We start from the raw sequence: 19937 nt of genomic DNA, 5'->3' as shown, positions 1-19937 counted from the left end.
CTGTGGAACAGAAATTGTTTAACTTTGGTTCTGTGGTGAGCATGGATGAGATACACCGAAGTATCTGTTTCCACGCGGTGTACCCCAATAACCTTGTCTTGCTTCCACCGGTTTTAAAGAATTACTTTTCAGAGGAGATTGCCGTCGCAGTCTGTAGCACAATCATTTAGTCTGTTCGACTGCTCACGGGAAAGGTAGTATTGTGACACACTGCAGAAACGAACGACTTCCTTACTTTTGCTCCAACTGACTATACTTGGTGAAATTTTCTCAGATCCTCAGTTGAGGATTTTTGCTGCTGCAAGTTACCTCAGAACCCCTGTTAACTCGTAATGTATTGAGCGAATCGCAAACAGAAAGCATTTAACACGGAACACAAACAAAACGGGCATACCTAATGCATGTTCCGACACAGCGAAGCATGAATGCTAAATGTGAGACAGTCCGAGGGCATGAGGCATAAAGTAATCTCACAACGAACAACAGGGCAATTCCAAACTATTCTTTCAAACATACTGCAGCCTGAGTGCACCACCACTTCCCAGACAATGCTGAAAAGAGAGAAAGAACGAATATAATAAGTATGGGCTATAAAAAAGCGAATTTCACCAATCACAGTCTCGATTAGATTACCTTTCCCTTCTGGTGTCTCCAGGACGGAAATGGGAGAAATTCAATAATTCTTGGAAAGATTTTCCCATTCGCCAGAAAGCCAAATAACGATGAATCGACTCACCACAGGACTTTCTTTCACAACAGCGATGAAATAACAGTCTCCATTCGTTTCCAGGAAAACCTCAACTTGCCTGGAACGTAAACCAATCGCTGAGCTGTTTGCGATTTTCTGCAGGGGAGGCGAACAACATGGCGTCAGCAGAGAGACTTGACAACATTCGTTCCGTTTCTACACCAAAGTTAATTGCTCTGGAACATCAATGCAGCGGGGATCGAAGCAGCATTTTGACAGTGCTGCGGCGGTGGAGTTGTTCAGCCGAAATGGCAGTGGCGGGATTCAAAGCCACGCCCCTGTTAGGGTTAGAATCGGGATTTAGCGCCTTAGACCGCGCAGCCACACGACCAGACAGCCGGGTAGCCCATTTTCTTGCATTTCGAATTGTGCTCGTGCATAACCACCCAAGCAAAGTCACATGAGAAAGGTTCCATGGTCCGTTTCCGACTCGCACAGCTGCTGGGATGTGCCCAGCTACAATGTCTATTTCGCAGCAGATAATGAAAGCTCATCAATCCAGACAAAAATCAATAGTAAGCTGAGTCTATCTTCTCACACTCTTTTCAGCCAGAAATGTATCTTTGACTGCGTGAGAATATATGTTCGGTTATGATTTGGTCAAATCATCATGAGCTGCTTGACGTTACTTCAATTTCGATTCTTGCTTTGCTGAATGATTTCACCCATTGCTCGAAACAGGACAACTTTCACGTTTACACGGAACACGAAACACACCGGACTACAGGGAAAATGCACAAAGCTGAGCAGGCCGTGTTCACATCTTTCCGTGCAGCATCGTTTCAGTCACTGTGTCTGTTCGAGATGCCACTTTCCTTGCCTTTTTCCTTAACCGTGCAATTTACTGCAGAGATGTTCACACCTGGACATGAGCCACATGGATATCAACTGAGTTGGAAACCTGTGTGGGAATCGACGAGAAGCGACTCAATAAATTTTGCTAAACTCCATGCTGCTTATTAGAAATGCAGTTTCTGTTCACGTCAATCTAAAAGGCAGTTTCTGAACATAGTAACAGAAGTTGCTACTCACCCCACCCCCACTGGGAGTTGTGCTAACTGCCCTTGAGTGCTTTTTGTTCTCGATGTGAAGAGCTCTCACGCATGAGTCACCTGCACGTCTCTTGTTGCTGAGTGACTCACAACGAAGTAATTTCACCAGATCTGCAACTGCCTCACTTTCCCACTCGCTCTCCCCGTTTACATTTTCCTGCTCGTCAGTGATTTAAAGAAAACGAAAAGGTTGCGATGTCATTCTGTAGCCTCCCTGTCGATTCCTCCGTTTCAGTTCTAACACGGCTTAGATCTCGGGACGCACCTTAATACTAGCGACGTTATGAAATCACAAGTCCAAATGTTCCTCTGAGACTGTAATTTCTTTCATTGCTGTTGCTGATTGAATGAGTCACTAACGTGCGAACTGATCCAAACCATGATTCAGCACCTCTGGTACCAATTCTCGCACGTTGAATAACGACAGACAGCTTCCAAATGAGGCCTTTCAGAGACGACTTGGGCTACGTTTGACAGACAGACTAGTTTAGGAATCAGTGGTGTACTGTGACACCAGCGCATCAGCTTCTTCCCTGTCTTTGAACCGGCCCGCATGCACAAGGAATGCAAACGCGGTACTGCTTTTTGTGGAAGATTCAGAATGCGGTAACTACACTCTGAAGCAGAATGTCATATGATCAGACACAGGTTGGAGAAAAATCTTTACAATTGTTTGCAAACTAATTTAATGGCATTGCATTACATTTCACAAAGAGAGCAGATTTGTTCGAGCAATTTCGAAGGTAGGTTTTGCAGATGTGAAAGCAAACAAGAAAGTCCATGTAAAAGGCTGGACTTGAAGAACAAAACAGTTTCTGCCCAGTTTCGAACTGGGGACCTTTCGCGTGTGAGGTGAACGCGATGACCGCTACACTACAGAAACAAGCCGCACGTGCGCGTGCTGCGGCTCTGTGGCAGCCAGCACTGAATGTTGAAGATATTTTCCGTTTCACCTTTCTTTTTCCAATAGCTCATTGTTGTCCAGGGTAATTGACATCTTGAAAAAGTTAACAAAAAAAGAGGGACGTGAAATTGGTGACAAAATATAGACAAGGATGTCATCAATGTTTGGAGTGTAGAGTGAGGTGGAATAGGCTGGGACAATTTTCCCGACAGCGTCACGGCTGCGAAATGATTTTATGGAAGGGTTGTAAACTGAGCATTTACGTGTTTTACCCAAGCTGGGGTGAGTTGGAAACTCGAGAGCATAGGTTTAAGGTGAGTGGCCTGAAATTGACAAAGGGCCTGAGGCACAGTTCCCACACACAAGGGTGTGCGTGTATGGAATGAGCGACCAGAGGAAGTGAAGGAGGCTATTGCACTCAGAAAATTGCAATAATTGCACCAGAAACTGATAGGATGGGTTCAGAGGGATTGAGGCCAAATGCTGAGGAATGGGACTTGTTTAATTTTGGCTGTGTGGTGAGCATGGATGAGATACACCGAAGTATCTGTTTCCACGCGTTGTGCCCCAATAACGTTGTGTTGCTTACACCGGTTTTTAAAGAATTACTTTTTAGTGGAGCTTGCCTTCGCAGTCTGTGGCACAATCATTTAGTCTGTTCGACTGCTCACGGGAAAGGTAGTATTGTGAAACACTGCAGAAACGAACGACTTCCTTACTTTTGCTCTGACTGACCATACTTCCTGCAATTTTCACAGATCCTCAGTTGAGGATTTTTGCTGCTGCAAGTTACCTCAGAAACCCTGTTAACTCGTTATGTATTGAGCGAATCGCAAACAGAAAGCATTTAACACGGAACACAAGCAAAACTGGCATACCTAATGCATGTTGAGACACAGCGAAGCATGAATGCTAAATGTGAGACAGTCCGAGGGCATGAGGCATAAAGTAATCTCACAACGAACAACAGGGCAATTCCAAACTACTCTTTCAAACATACTGCAGCCTGAGTGCACCACCACTTCCCAGACAATGCTGAAAAGAGAGAAAGAAAGAATATAATAAGTAGGGGCCATAAAAAAGTGAATTTCATCAATCATAATCTCAATTAGATTACCTTACCCTTCCGATGTCTCTAGGATGGAAATGAAGGAAATGGACGAAGTTCAATAACATACGCATTGGAACGATTTTGCCATTCGCCAGAAAGCCAAATAACGATGAATCGACTCACCGCAGGACTTTGTTTCACAACAGCGATACAATAACAGTCTCGACTTGCTTGGAACGTCAAGCAACAGTTACACTGTCTGCGAATTCCTGCTCGGAAGGCGAAGACCATTATAACAGCAGAGAACGTTCGCAACGTTCTCACACCACAGTCAATTCACCTGCAATCTAACCAATTTTATTTTGGCCTTACAATGCTGCGGCAGGGGAGTTGATCAGCAGAAACGGCAGTGGCGAGATTCGAACCAACGCACTTTTACGAGATTGGGAACCGAATCCGGCGCCTTAGACCGCTCGGCCAGACTACCAGTCAGACAAGCTCCCAGCCAACCACACTACCAGCTAGCCACACTATCAGCCAGCCAAACTAACAGCCAGCCATGCTCACCATTTTCTTGCATTTCCAATTGTGCCCCTGCATAACAACAGATGTAAAGTCACATGCAAAGTGTTCCATGGTCCCTCTCCGACTCGCACAGCTGCTGGGATGTGCCCTGCTCCAATGTCAATATCGCAGCAGGTAATGAAAGCCCATCAATCCGGACAAAAAGCTGAGTCTATTTTCTCAGACTCTTTTCAGCTACAAATGTATCTGTGACTGCGTGAGAATATATGTTCGGTTATGATTTGGTCAAATAACCATGAGCTGCTTGACATTACTTCAATTTCGTTTCTTGCTTTGCTAAATGATCTCACCCATTGCTCGAAACAGGACAACTTTCACGTTTACACGGAACACGAAACACACCGGACTGCAGGCAAAATGCACAAAGCTGAGCAGGCCGTGTTCACATCATACCGTGCAGCATAGTTTCAGTCACTGTGTCTGTTCAAGATGCCACTTTCCTTGCCTTTTTCCTAAACCGTGCAATTTACTGCAGAGATGTTCACACCTGGACATGAGCCACATGCATATCAACTGAGTTGGAAACCTGTGTGGGAATCGACGAGAAGCGACTCAATAAATTTTGCTAAACTCCATGCTGCTTATTAGAAATGCAGTTTCTGTTCACGTCAATCCAAAAGGAGTTTCTGAACACAGTAACAGAAGTTACTACTCACCCCATCCCCACTCAGGGAGAGGTGCTAACTGCCCTTGAGTGCCTTTTGTTCTCGATGTGAAGAGCTCTCAGGAATGAGCCACCTTCACGTCTTGTTACTGAGTGACTCACAAAGAAGGAATTTCAGCAGAGCTGCAACTGCCTCACTTTCCCACTCGCTCTCCCTGTTTACATTTTCCTGCTCGTCAGTGATTTAAAGAAAACCAAAAGGATGCGATGTTATTCTGTCGCCTCTCTGTCGATTCCTCCGTTTCAGTTCCAACACGGCTTAGATCTCGGGACGCACCTTAATACTAGCGACGTTACGAAAGCACAAGACCAAATGTTCCTCTGAGACTGTAATTTCTTTCATTGCTGTTGCTGATTGAATGAGTCACTAACGTGCGAACTGATCCAAACCATGATTCAGCACCTCTGGTACCAATTCTCGCACCTTGAATAACGGCATTCAGCTTCCAAATGAGGCCTTTCAGATACGACTTGGGCGACGTTTGACAGACAGACTAGTTCAGGAATCCGTGGTGTACTGTGACACCAGCGCATCAGCTTCTTCCCTGTCTTTGAACCGGCCCGCCTGTACAACGCGGTACTGCTTTTCGTGGAAGATTCAGAACGCGGTAAATGCACTCTGAGGTAGAATGTCATACGACCAGACCCAGGTTGGAGAAAAATAACTTTATAATTCTTTGCAAACTCATTTAAAGGAATTGCATTACATTTCACAAAGAGAGCAGATACTGCACCACCACTTCCCAGACAATGCGGAAAAGAGAGAAAGAAAGAATATAATAAGTAGGGGCCATAAAAAAGTGAATTTCATCAATCACAGTCTCGATTAGATTACCTTACCCTTCCGACGTCTCTAGGATGGAAATGAAGGAAATGGGAGAAGTTCAATAATATACGCATTGGAACGATTTTTCCATTCGCCATAAACCCAAATAACGATGAATCGACTCACCGCAGAACTTTGTTTCACAACAGCGATGAAATAACAGTATCAATTTGCTTGGAACGTAAAGCAACAGTTACGCTCTTTGTGATTTTCTGCCCGGAAGGCGAACACCATTATAACAGCAGAGAACCTTCACAACATTCAGCACGTTCTCACACCACAGTCAATTCACCTGCAATCTAACCAATTTTATTTTTGCCTTACAATGCTGCGGCAGGGGAGTTGATCAGCAGAAATGGCAGCAGTGGGATTCGAAACGACGCCCCTTTTGAGATTGGAAATAGAATCCAGTGCCTTAGACCACTCGGCCACACTACCAGCCAGCTGCGCTGCCAGCCAGCCACACTACCAACCAGCCACACTACCAGCCAGCCACGCTCCCCATTTCCTTGCATTTCCAATTGTGCCGCTGCATAACAACAGTTGGAAAGTCACATGCAAAGTGTTCCATGGTCCCTCTCCGACTCGCACAGCTGCTGGGATGTGCCCTGCTCCAATGTCAATTTCGCAGCAGATCATGAAAGCACATCAATCCGGACAAATATCAATAGTAAGCTGAGGCTATCTTCTCAGACTCTTTTCAGCTACAAATGTATCTGTGATTGCGTGAGAATATATGTTCGGTTATGATTTTGTCAAATAACCATGAGCTGCTTGACATTACTTCAATGTCGTTTCTTGCTTTGCTAAATGATTTCACCCATTGCTCGAAGCAGGACAACTTTCACATTTACACGGAACACGAAACTCACCAGACTACAGGGAAAATGCACAAAGCTGAGCAGGCCGTGTTCACATCATACCGTGCAGCATAGTTTCAGTCACTGTGTCTGTTCGAGATGCCACTTTCCTTGCCTTTTACCTTAACCGTGCAATTTACAGTGCGCCCATGCACAGCACATCATGCTGGTGAATACCCACTGTCCTAGCAGAAGCCACAGCCCTTCAGAAGCTGTCAGACCATCCCTTCATCATCGGTCTCCATGTGGAAAGAAATGAATGTATCTTAAAGGCCATACCCTTGCTTCATGTTTCAAAACGCTGTCCCCACTGCCAACCAACATCAAAATATCCGGTATATACTGAGAGCACCCGGGCCTCTGAGAATGCCACGAAGCAGACCATCCGAGAGATGGAGCAAAACCTCCCATGTCTGAACTGGTCTGAGTGAACTCCCCACTACACAGTATTGCAAGGCCCTGTCATCGCGCTCCATTTCAGGAACATACTCGCTTCCATTCTTCCTGTAAATGTAATGTCAGGTTATATCATATTATATTCCATCAGCCTCTCTTGATAATTTAATGTCTTACTTATCACAGAGTCATCACCAAACGTAGTTACATCTGTTCCATACTCCTGAACATTGATATAGGTTCCAAATAGTTGAGGACCAAGCATTGGTCACTGTGTGACTCCACTGGTGACGTTCTGTCAAACTGATTGAGACTGATTTATCCGGTGTGGCTGCTTCCTGTTTGATAACCAGCCCTCCCCCATTCCTGTGTAACATATTCGAAGGGCTAAATAAGAACAAGGAAAATCAGTCAGTAATTCAGCAGCTCCATCTGCTCCACCACTGAATACATCCATGGCTGATGTCATTGTGACCTCTGTTCCACTTTCCTGCCATCTCTCCATCCTGAAACTCTCGTCTGTTGTTGTAGATTGCTAAACATGAAAAAAAATCCACTCCACATATACACTGTCAATTACTGTTAGCATTTTAAAGCCCTCAAAGAGATCTTCTTTCATTGTCATAAACATGAGATGAGAGACCTGAACTGCTCAAACTCTCTTCATTAGACAAACCCCTTATTTCTGAAAACAATCTAATGAACCTCTTTTGAATTAACCTAAATGCAAATGCATCATTCTGCAAGTCAAGGCAGCCAAACTCTACTCCATTTGCAGCGTCACTAATGTATTTCATAGGTACTTCAACACTCCCTAGCTTTCCACTCCATCCTTTTACAAATAAAAACTGAACCTATGCTTGCCTTTCCCATTACTTGCTGCACCTGCATGTAGGTTTTCTGTGAAATGCACGTGAACATAGAGACCCCTCTGCACCTGAGCACTTTGAAGTTTCTCCCCATTTAGATAATAATTTGCCTTCGTATTTCACTGGCCAAAGTGAATAATCTCATAGTTATCCATTTTAATTTTCATTGCCAAGTGTTAGCCCATTCACTCAAACTAACCATATTTAATTTAAACCTCTTTAGATTAGATTAGATTAGATTAGATTCCCTACAGTGTGGAAACAGGCCCTTCAGCCCAACCCTTTACATCTTCATTCCGAAGTAATTTCTCACCGATGTTAGTGTATTCTGAAAAATTGGTTATAGAATTTTCTACCCTATCGACCGAGCAATTATATGGGTGATAAAAGTTAAGACATGAGAACTGAAATCTGTGGCACCCCACAGGATACATTTTCCAGATGAAAATGACACATTTATTCCATCTGACTGCATTTTGTTGTTTCACCAATCCTCCATCCAAGCTAGTAAGTTACCCCTAGACATTACCACTTACTCTTTGGAGAAGCAACATATCCAATCGCTTCTGGAAGAGCAGATATATTCCATCTTCAGAACTCCCACAATCCACCTTGTTTGTGACATCTTTAAATAACTCAAGCAAACAATTCAAACATGATTTAGCCTTCATAAAACCATGTTGACTCTGATGGGTTGTGGTTGAACTTTGCAAATGTCCTGAACATTGGACTCTAACAAATTGCCTTAAATTACAATAGTTTATTGTTACATTTTACTCCCTAATGTATACCATTATTACAAGTTCTTCCTTTTCAAAAACCTTTACGTTTTGAATTTCTGCTTAATGGGCACAAGGCTTTAAGAGATCTGCTCCAATTGCTGTGTAAGAGCCATGTGTGGCTGAATGGACTCATCATCCTGCTGGTGTACAAACTAGATGGGCTGACGTCTTTTTGGTGTTCCAATGTCATCGTCTCCAACGCTGGAATGACCTTCTCCTGTTGATGTGTTAGAGAGTTGGGGGATTATGGAATTGATATGGCTTTTGCCCGAAACGTCGATTTTCCTGCCTGACCTGTTGTGCTTTTCAAGCACCACTCTGATCAAAACACAGGGAATAGGCAGCATTGTTGAAAGATTATTGTCCTTCTCTACTCTATCAGCGTAATGGGAGATCTGGAGAAAATCTCACAATAAATAAGTGATGTGGGGAGATGATTTCTACCATTAATCTCCCTACAACCCACTTCACTGAGATTTCACTGAATCATATGAAGTGGAACTCAGAAACAGGAAGGAGGATCAAACATTGATGGGAGTTATATATCAAAGTAAAAGCTGCAATACATCTGTTGGGCATGTTATAAAACATGAAATGGGATATATACGTATCTGTGTACTGCATTAATAATGTACTGTTTAAATTATACCTAAGCTGGGCTAAGAATGCTAATGCAGAGAAAAATGGATTTCATGAGCACGTGTGAGATGGCTTGCATTAACATTATTTCGAGCACAGAGCTCAAGATCAGGTTGTTTAGGAATTGGTGTTGGATGATCAGAAGAGCTACTTGAAACCTTTGCTGTAAACGACCTTTTGGGAACAGTGGCCGCAACTTTTTATTTGAGATTCGATTCTCCACAGTATGGAAACAGGCCATTCGGACCAGCAAGTCCACATCAGCCCTCCAAAGAGTAATCCACCCAGATCGGTTTCCCTTTGATTAATGCACCTTCCGCTATGGACAGTTTAATATGGCCAATTCACCTGACCTGCACATCTTTGGACTGTGGGAGGAAGCTGGAGAACCCGGAGGAAATCCACGCAGACACGGGGAGAATGTGCAAACTCCACATAGACAGTCGCCCGTGACTGGAATCAAGCAGGGGTCCCTGTTGTTGTGAGGGCAGCAGTGCTAGACAACGAGCCACGGTGCTGTCTCTATTGGTTTTCTTTTATGCTGTTTGAATACACGACAGGTTTTGTTGTATTTGAAGTAACGGTTATGAATCTGAGTAATGCAAGCCATGAAGGTGTGAGGGGAAAGTGGAGACGGCAGATGTTGGAGATCAGAGACGAAGAATGCGGTGCTAGAAAAGCACAGTCGGTCAGCCAACATATTAGTAGCATGACAATCGATGATTTGGGCAGAAGCCCTTCATCAGGAATGAGGTTTGTGGGCCAAGGGGCTAAGAGATAAATGGGTGGGGTGTGTGGCGGGGGGACGTAGCCAGGAATATGACAGGAAGATGGAGGAGGCATTGAAAGTGATAGGTGATGCAGGGAGACAGAACGCTTCATCTACTGCATGCATTCAACCCGATGTGATCTCCTCAGCATCGGTGAGACAGGACATCAACTTGTAGATCGTTTCAGAGACCATCACTGGTACAGTGACACTGACCAACTTCACCATCTGGTGGCTGAACACTCTCACTTCCCCTACCAAACCACCAAGGACATGCAGGTCCTGGCCTGCTCCATCGCCAAACCCTAACCACCCGACGCATGGAGGAAGTACGCCTCATCATCCGCCATGGGACCCTCAAACCATAGGGGATCAATGTGGATTTCGCCAGTTTCCCCGTTTCCCCTCCTCCCGCCTTATCTCAGTCCAATCTTCCAACTCGGCACCGCCCTCTTGAATGTTCCTGTATGTCCATCTTCCTTTCCAGTTATCAACTCGACCCTCCTCTCCGACCTATCACTTTCACAATCCCCTCCCGCCACTCCCCCCCCCACCCACGTTTACAAAATAGATGAAAGGAAGCAGCTTAGAAAAACACCAAATACTGTAATAAGACAATGGATTCAGAGTAATGTAGGACCCAGCAAAGGAGGGCAAAGAAACAGAGCAAAAAAATCAAGAAGAGAAAAAGCATGCCAACAAAAAAAAACACGTAAAAACTGCTAAAAAGCTTCTATCAATGTCTGAAACAGCAATAAAAGCAAGGTCAAATGTGAAACAGTAAATGTGCGGACAGGATAATTTATTGCGGAGAACAGAGACATTACAGGGAAAATAAACAGTTTCTTTGTGCCTGTCTTCATGGAAGAATTATACCCAGAAATTTTCCCAGAAAGACCAAGTGACCAATGGACTTGAGTCTAATGTCATTCATATCTGTGATGAGGTAATATTTGAAAAATCAACTCGATTGAGTGTTGATAAATTTGACAGACCAGATTTACTTCATACAAACATTTCAGTGGAATCCGTAATAATCACATTGGTTACATTACGGATTTTCACATTATTTTCCGACACCTTCCCGAAAGGTAGGTAGCCAATCGGGATAATGGATAGTTATAAATATTATCCGCCAATTTAAGTAAGGATGAAGATGTATAGTGGTGAACGACAGACCAGAAACTTGTCATCCACACGCGGGTGTCTGTTGGACTCGATTTCAAAGAACATGCTACTAGATAAATATAAGGTAATGAGAAAACTGGGGAGTGTGATAATGCATCGATGAAAGGAAAACCAAGAGTGGCAAACATTTTTTTTTTGGAATGGTTTGAAGATAATTCTTGTCGACGTTAGCAATGAGAAACCAATGGATAACGTACAGCTGGATAGTCAGGAGCATTTTTTAAGAACTCGCACACTAATATCATAAGAAAAGTTAAAGCAAAATGTCCTGTGCAGATGGGACAGTAAAAATTAGGTTTACATTCATATGAATTTAATTGGAATATAGAAGATGTCGTGCACCCGTTGCATAGTGTGTTGCTGAGACAAAACTGAGAGTATTGTTTACTGTTTTACAGTCTCCATCTAAGAAAGAATGTACTGAGTACAGAGGAATTGCAAAAGGCGTTCTCCAGATTAATCCCTAAGATGGCAAGATTGTCTGATTGGGAAACTCGGCCTGTGATCTCGAATCTCAAATAATGACATGTGATCGTAATGGATTTTAGAAACTTAGAACATAGAGGGGACTGAATAACAGAGGGACATTGAGAAGGGCACTCAGGCGCGATTAGGGAGAATCCCATGATATTCTGCACGGACAACAAGTAAAAAACGAATAATCAGCCAACAGTAAGTATCCATCAGAGACCAAGGGGGCAATCTGTGTGTGAAGCTGGAAAACATTGAGGGATTGTGATATGAGAGCTTCACATCCGTTTTACTTGTGAGAAGGAGGAGGCAGGTACAGAATTCGAGATGGTGGATGGGGAAGCTCTTGAACAGATTGATGTAAAATGCGAGCAGGAATTTGAGGCTTTCGCTGGTAGAAAATTGGACTGATTGCCAGGTTTGAATGAGTTGTATCACAGGCTGTTGTGGGAGACAAGGGAGGAAAGACCCTGACTGAAAAATTTAAGTAGAATCTGACCATAGGGGAGGTTCCAGTTTAAAGTAATGATGGAAGAGATAGACCGGGAACTATATACAAGCGAGCATTAGACCACTGTTAGGGAAATTACTGGAGAAAATAGGGAAGGAGAAAATTGAACTCCAATCAGAATGGCAAGGCTTAATCAGGGATAATAATTTGAACTTTATCAGAGGGAAGACACACCTACTGAATGTGAATTAGTTTGAGGAGGTCGCTTAATTAGTCTTGCAGCAAGGCCTTTGACAACGTTCCACATGGGAAATGAAAATTAAAGTAAAGTCTCATGGAATCAAGGATAACTTGACAAGTTACAACGAAAACTGTCTCAGTGACAGGAGTCAGAGGGAGGTGGGAGAAGGCTGAGGGTGACAAGGACGCAAAATGTACTCTGGGAGGGTTTTTTAATGTCCACCAACAAGAGTAGCTCAGCTGCAGCATTACTGATTGCGCTGGCCGGGTCCTAAAGGATATAATTGCTAGACTGAATCTACGGCAGGTGGTGAAGGAACCAACAAGAGGAAAATACATACTTGACCACATCCTTACTAATCTGGAGTTTGCAGAGGTATCTGTCCATGACAGTATTGGTAAGAGTGACCATCGCATAGTCATTGTGGAGACAAAGCCACACCTTCACATTGAGAAGAACCTTCATCATTTTGGGTGGCACTATCACCGTGCTAAATGGGATAGACTTCAAGAAGATCTAACAGTTCAAGTCTGGGTTTCCATAAGATGCTGTGGGGCAGCAATAGCAGCAGAATTGTACTCCAGTGCAACATCATGACCTGGCATATCCCCCTCACAACAATTACCATCAAGCCAGAGGATCACCCTTGGTTCAATGGACTGTGCAGGAAGGCAGGAGCAACACCAGTTATACCTGACAAGATCCAGACAGTGTCCAGGCTGAAAAGTGGCAAGTAATATTCAGGCCATACAAATCGAGACCCTGACCATCAGCACTAAAATACAATCAACCAACTGCCCCTTGGCATTCAATGGTGTTACTATTACTGAATCCACAGTGGGCTGCAGCGGTTCAACAAGGCAGCACACCACCACTTTCTCAAGGGCAACTAGGGACAGGCAATAAATGCTGGATCAGCCAGTCACACCCAGATTCAGGGAATAACTTTTTTAAACAAAAACATTAACAGAGGAAGGTTGCTTAGTTATCATCGGGATCGTGCTTGGGCCCTAGCTGTTCACAATATCCATTAAATATTTCATTGCGGGAATCAAATACAATATATCCCAATCTGCTGACAGAACTAAAGGATGTTGGATTGTGAGTGGGTGAGGAGTTTCAAAAAAGCGTCATGGTGACTCAGACAAGTGGAGTGAATGGGCAAATACGTTGCAGATGGAGAGCAATGTGGGTAGAGGTGATGGTGTGCCCTTTGGCGGGAACAATAGACTGGAAGCCTATCATTTGAAAAGGGATTGTTTGAAACACGTAGATCTACAAAGGGACGTATGCTCCTTATTGTTGTTTCATTCTGTGCAGCGCTCCGAGGTCCCTGCAGCGCAGTGAGGTCTGAACCCAGAAGGCAATACTGGGAATGGCAACGACACGCTGCCCCGTGTATATAGACCCACCAAGTGGGGAGCTGTAACATTGAAAAGGATCTGCATCTGTCTGTACGTCAGTCACTGAAAGCATTATAGCAGGAACAGAAAGCAGTTAGGAAGATAAATGGTGTGTTGAACTTCATTTCATGGGATTTGAATCCAGGAGTAAGGGTGTCTTACTGCAGCTGTATAGGGCCTTAGTGAGACCCCATCTCGAACATTGTACAATATTGTGTGCAGTTATGGTCTCTGTCCCTAACAAAAGACAAACCTGACATTCAGGGAGAGCAGCGAAAGATGACCAGACCGATTTTCAGGATGACAGGCTTGTTGTGGGAGCAGAGTTCGGGGCGACGGGGCCTGTATTCCATTGGGTTTAGGAAAACGGGTGGAGATCTGACTGCGATATATAAAACTCTGACAGGGTGACGCAGATTGGAAGCAGGGATGATAATTCCCCAGGCTGTGGTGTCTAAAACAAGGGGCCACAGTATAAGTTACAGACAGGCCATTCTACATTGAGATGACAATAAATGTTTACACTCAGAGACTGGATAACCTGAGGAATGCGCTGGAACCTGGAAGCCAATACACCGAATATAAATACAGATTTAGAGACAGTAAAGGGATGGTGGGAGAGCAGGAGAATGGTGTGGAAATAAAAGGGCAGCCATAATTATATTGATTTAGGTAGCAAACTCGATTGACCAAAGGGAGTACTGTACTTCCTATTTATAGCTTTCCAAGGTTACTCACATTAACGGATATATTCATTGTACGGGATATGTGCATTGATGAGATGTTTGAACATGAAATGGAATGGGGGAGGCTCAATGTGTTGTATGACCTCCTCCTTTACGGTGTTTCTGTGTAGTCTGTGGGAAAGTTGTCACCAACTCTCAGATGTTAGGAAGGAGGTCTCACCAGGGTCGTCAGGATTGTGTTTACCGTTCCCTTTTCCGACACCGAGGCTGGTCCTGGGCGTTCTGTCTGGTTTGATCCTTTAAGACCTCAAAGCAGTTTGATGCAAGAGAGTGTCTTGCTTAGCCGATGAAGAGACCATTGTAGGGTATATCACATGTCTGTGTGTCTGAAGTCACTTTTAAGCCAGACCAGGAAAGCACGGGAGATTCACTTCCTGAAAGTGATTGGGGAAGCAAATTCGTGTTTACAATCGACATTGGCTTCAAGGTCATATTAGGGACACCAGATTTTGCTTGTTAATATTTTATTAATTATTTTTATCTTCCATCGCTGCCAAAGCATGAGCGTGGTCTAGATTGGTAATCCAGTGACTCTTCCACAACAGCACCATCTCCACATGGGGACCTATCTGAAACCACATTGAGCAGGTTATTTCTGTGCTGCTTGACAGCTCTGTCAAAACTAACTCTCACCAATGTGACTATCGGGATTGTACCTAGGGAGTGGTAATTGGTCAGATTGTAATTATTCCCGTTTCAGGTTCGATATTGATGTCATAACAGGTTGGGGCCTTGCTGTATGGGATTTCGACAGACTTGAACAGATTTGTGATACAAAATGAACCAGCAGATTAAAACATGTGGCAATTAGTGACCTAGATCTTCAAAAAAAACCGGTGGAAAACTTCATTTAATTTTGTTAACTTGTGGTTGGTTAAATTAAAAGTGAGATAAATGGGTTTTAGCATTACTAAAGAGCTTCCCAAATTTGTCAAGGCAGTTTACGAAAACAGAAGAAGGAATATTTTTAGAATTAGCAAATAGGTTGGAATTGGGTTTAACCAGAGAGAAAAGGGAATCTGAAATTGAAATGGACATGGTCAAACACTTTGATGTGTCAGAGAAACAGGCAACTGCAGTAGAGATGGAAAAACTCAAATTGCAAATATGTCAACTGGAGTTAGAAGATGAAAAAAGGGATGGAAACAGAGAGAGATAAAAAAGAGAAAGAGAAAGAGAGAGAAAATTTGAAATTCAGAAGTTGGTACTTAGACAACATAAATTAACAGGATAGAGATGAAAGGAGAATTTCGGGATATATACAGCTATGTTAATACATTACCATATTTCGGTGAGAAAAATGTCAAAATTTGTTTTTATTTCATTTGAAAAAAATGGCTCGGCAGATGGTGTGTCCAGTGAACTTCTGGGTAATGCTCATTCAGACTAAGCGGGTGGGCACAGCTCGTGAGGTATGTGCAGCACTGTCAGATGAAGGGTATAGGGATTATGCAGATGTCAAACTGACTATTTTGTGTGGTTATGCATTGGCACTAGAAGAATATAGACAGAGGTTCAGAAATATCGAGACAAAACCAGGTCAGACTTACGTTGCATTTGAAAGAGTTAACCACGGACACTTTGATAGATGGGTGCTGGCCTTAAAAACAGAAAAGACCTGTGAGCCTCGAAGAGAGATTATTCTGCTGGAGGAGTTTAAAGACTCACTTCGAGAGACGGTAAGAATTCATGTGAATGAACAGAAAGTTCAAGAAGTGGGAAGCGCGGCAGAAATGGCAGGTAAATATGCATTGGTGCATCAGATGAAATTTAGCTTCTGGGAGGATTTTCATCCAGTGAGGGATAGAAATTGGGAGAAGGTGAGATCCTACACCACAAAGTGAACAGTAGAGCACACTAACAATAGTTTAGCACAGGAGAAAAAAGAAGCCCAAGGGGGTTGAAAGGTGTTGAAAGGCCTAGGTGTTCTCATTATAAGGGAGTGGAACACAAAAAAGTACAGTGCCATGGTTTAATTGGTGTTTTCATTGCAGTAAGCTGGCACACACAGTGCTGGACATTGAAGGAAGACACTTTGGGAAAAGATGCGGTAGAAGAGGCTAAGCCAGTGGCATTAGTGAAACTGGTAAAGGAGTCCCCAAGTGGAGCCGAGGAGCTGCAAGAGAATGAACAGCCGAGGAAAGGGTTGGGTACGGAGTTAGTATCTGATCTCTGTAAAGAATTTGCCTCTGTGGATAAACTTTACTCAGAAAGGGCGGTGGGGTGGCGGGGGTGGGGGCGGTGCGGGGAGAAGGGTAAGGACAAGAAATCAACATTTTGTGAGATACGGGATCTGTTCAAGCTCTATTAGTTGAGACGTGAGGCCCTCGAAAAGTACAACAGATCAGGCAGCATCGGAAGAGCAGGAAATCGACATATCAGGCATAAACCGATTGTCAGGAACGTGGTGGGCGGGCAAGGAGGCTGAAAGTTAAAGATGAGGCTAGGAGCTGGGCTGGTGGGGTGGTCACTGGCAAGGCTATAGGAAGATTTAGGTGGGAGTGATAGTGATATGTTAGAGGGGAGGGTGAAGTTGATATGTGTAGAATACGATGGAGAATTAAGACAGTTCAAGAGGGCGGTGCTAATTTGAATGGTTGGATCTGGGATGAGGTTGGGGGAGGGGAGATTTATAAATTGGTGAAGTCGATGTTGATGCTGTACAGTTTGAGCGGTCCAGCTGTCCTACCACCTATCCACTTCACCCTCCTCTCCGACCTATCATCATCATCACCCCCACCTGCATCTACTTATTGCCTTACAAGCTACCTTCCACCCAACTCCACTCCCACCCTGCTATTGATTTCTCAGCCCCCTTCCCCCTCCCTTACACCACCTTTCCTGATGAAGGGCATGTGCCTGAAACGTCAACTCTCCTGCCTCCCGGATACTGCCTGACCTGTTGTGCTTTTCCAGCCACACAATTTTCAACTCTGATCTCCAGCATCTGCAGTCCTCATTTTCTCTCAGCCCCTAATAGTAAGAGATGGAAGTATTTTCACTCTTTCTGACATGGTACTCAAGAGCGTGATAATTTGTGGGATGGGGACAGAAATTAAGGTTGGTGGACAGAAACATCAGGTTAGAGTGCCAAATCAGGATTGGAGAAGTAAACGTGAGAGTGAGTGACAGACTGTCAATTCCAGGAATGCGGTTTATTCTTGGAAATGGTTTAGCAGGATCCAAGGTGGGAGAGACACCTTGGGAACTAGGGAACAGAGGAGTTAAATGAAATATACCCAGGAATTTTTGCACATTGTGTACTAACAAGATCCCACTGTCATAGGTTACAACAGCAAGGAAAAACAAAAAAAAGACAGGGAGTTGATGTTCAGTTAACTGACACCCTGTTCAATGTAATTGCGCAGGAAAACACCTGAACGTGGAGAGAAACGGTAATTTAGTTCAGAATGGAAATGGGCCAAAGTGCACTAGATCATGTTACCGGTAGCATGCTGTGTTTTACGGGTAGCACATGGACTAACTGCAGGCTGTCAGCTAAGTGTACGGAAGACTCAGGCACGGGTACAGAAGCATTTCTAGCTGCCTGGAATGCACAAGGATATCGTTAAATTTTGTTACACATGTAACACATGCCAAATGGTAGATAAGTCACAAACAGTAATAAAACCAGCACCTTTGTTACCAATTCCAGCATTCGAAGAACCTTTCACATAGGTTATGATTAATTATGGAGTGGAATTAAAAGTGGAAGCCAATATTTGCTAACCATAATGGATGTGCCTACCAGATTTCTAAAGGCAATTCCATTACGGAGTGTTGAGGCAAAAAGGGAGGTGGAGGAGTTGGTATCTATCTTTTCTCACTGCTGCCTACCCAGAGAGATTCAGTCAGACCAAGGGTCTCATTTTACCGCTCAGCTGTTTAAGGAAATCATGGAAAGCTTCGGCATATAGCACTTCAAATCAAGTGTGCCCCATCCTGAATCCCAGGGAGCATTGAAAAGTTAGCATCAGACAGTGAAGACCACGTTAACAGCATACTGTCAGGATTGGCCAAATGATTGGGATAAAGGTGCCCCACTAAATTGCTTATCATCGAAAATGCCCCAAATAAATCTATTCCATCGAGTTCCTTTGAGTTAATACTCGTACACGAAGTGAGAGGTCCTTTGAAATTTACTAAAAATAATTTGACAGGACCGAAGTCCGAGATCTCATACTTGGATTATGTATGTGAGATGAGGGAGAGATTAAATGGAGTGGGTGAGTTAGCTCAGCAGCACCTGAAGTGGGCACGGCATGGAGTAAAGCAGGTGGGGATGACTATTAGTATTACCAGCAGTGATACGAAATCCCTTCAAGGCCAGGTTTAGTGGCCCCTTTCAAATTACAAAAAAATTGTTGAGTCAATTAAACTATCTGGTAAAGATACCAGATATAACAAAAAAACTTTATCGAGTTTGTCATGTGAATGAATCATACTGCAGCCACAATTAAGACTCAGGAACACAGTTGCGGCCAAATGTACAAATCGTGCAGTTTATCTGTATGATGTAGTGATCGTTAGCAAGTGATTAAAAGCTCCTATATTACAGCAGACTGAGCATGTTGAACGATTGCAAGAAGCAAACTTGTTATTAAACTTAAATAAAACAGAATTCATGAAGACAGAGGTGATGTTCTTGGGACATTACAATGGACATGGAAGGTTGACCCTATGGAACACAAAGACGAAGGGCTTTGAGGAATTTCCACAACCATCCTCGAAGAAAGAGGTGCTTCAGTTTTTCGAACTGAGTGGATTCTATTGGAAGTTTGTTGCAAACGTCAGCAGTGTATTGGCCCCACTGTTGGATTTATTAAAGAAGAACACAGAATTGTGTTGGACAGAACAATTCCAGGAGGCATTTGAGGATTAATCAACCCGCACCAGTTTTAGCAGCACCAAATATTTTGAAACACTTTGAAAATTGTGTTTGATGCTCGGGATATACGTGTTGGAGACGTATTGATACCGAAAGTTGATGATGGAATTGAATGGCCAATTGGCTACTTGTAGAAAAGCTCAATATCCACCAGACAAAAAAATACAACATCCCCATTATTGAAAAAGAATGATTGAGTTTCATACTGGCCTGTCAGTATATTAATGTTTATATGACAAACAAGTTGTCAGAGACTGTTGTGGACAACAACGACAATCCTCTCGTAACCAAGGAGTTTAAATAACGCTCAGGATACCAGAAGCCAACGGAATTTGAATGTTGTTGTTTGGATACCTGGAAGCAATCAAATTGTGAGATATATTGTGTCATGGGAAGTATATAAA

The 19937-nt window shown here is 43.5% G+C and overlaps 1 non-coding gene across 1 annotated transcript; it reads right to left on the bottom strand.

The window, feature by feature from the left end:
- Positions 1-2610: 2610 nt before the first annotated feature.
- trnav-cac (transfer RNA valine (anticodon CAC)) lies at positions 2611-2683 on the bottom strand. The gene has a single exon. It is a non-coding gene; the product is annotated as a tRNA-Val (tRNA).
- Between the last annotated feature and the right edge of the window lie 17254 nt (positions 2684-19937).

Source organism: Hemiscyllium ocellatum, chromosome 46 (assembly GCF_020745735.1).
Source record: "Hemiscyllium ocellatum isolate sHemOce1 chromosome 46, sHemOce1.pat.X.cur, whole genome shotgun sequence".
Classification (NCBI taxonomy): Eukaryota; Metazoa; Chordata; class Chondrichthyes; order Orectolobiformes; family Hemiscylliidae; genus Hemiscyllium; species Hemiscyllium ocellatum.
The sequence above is the reverse complement of the archived record's forward strand: the minus strand, read 5'-3'. Positions and strand labels throughout refer to the sequence as shown.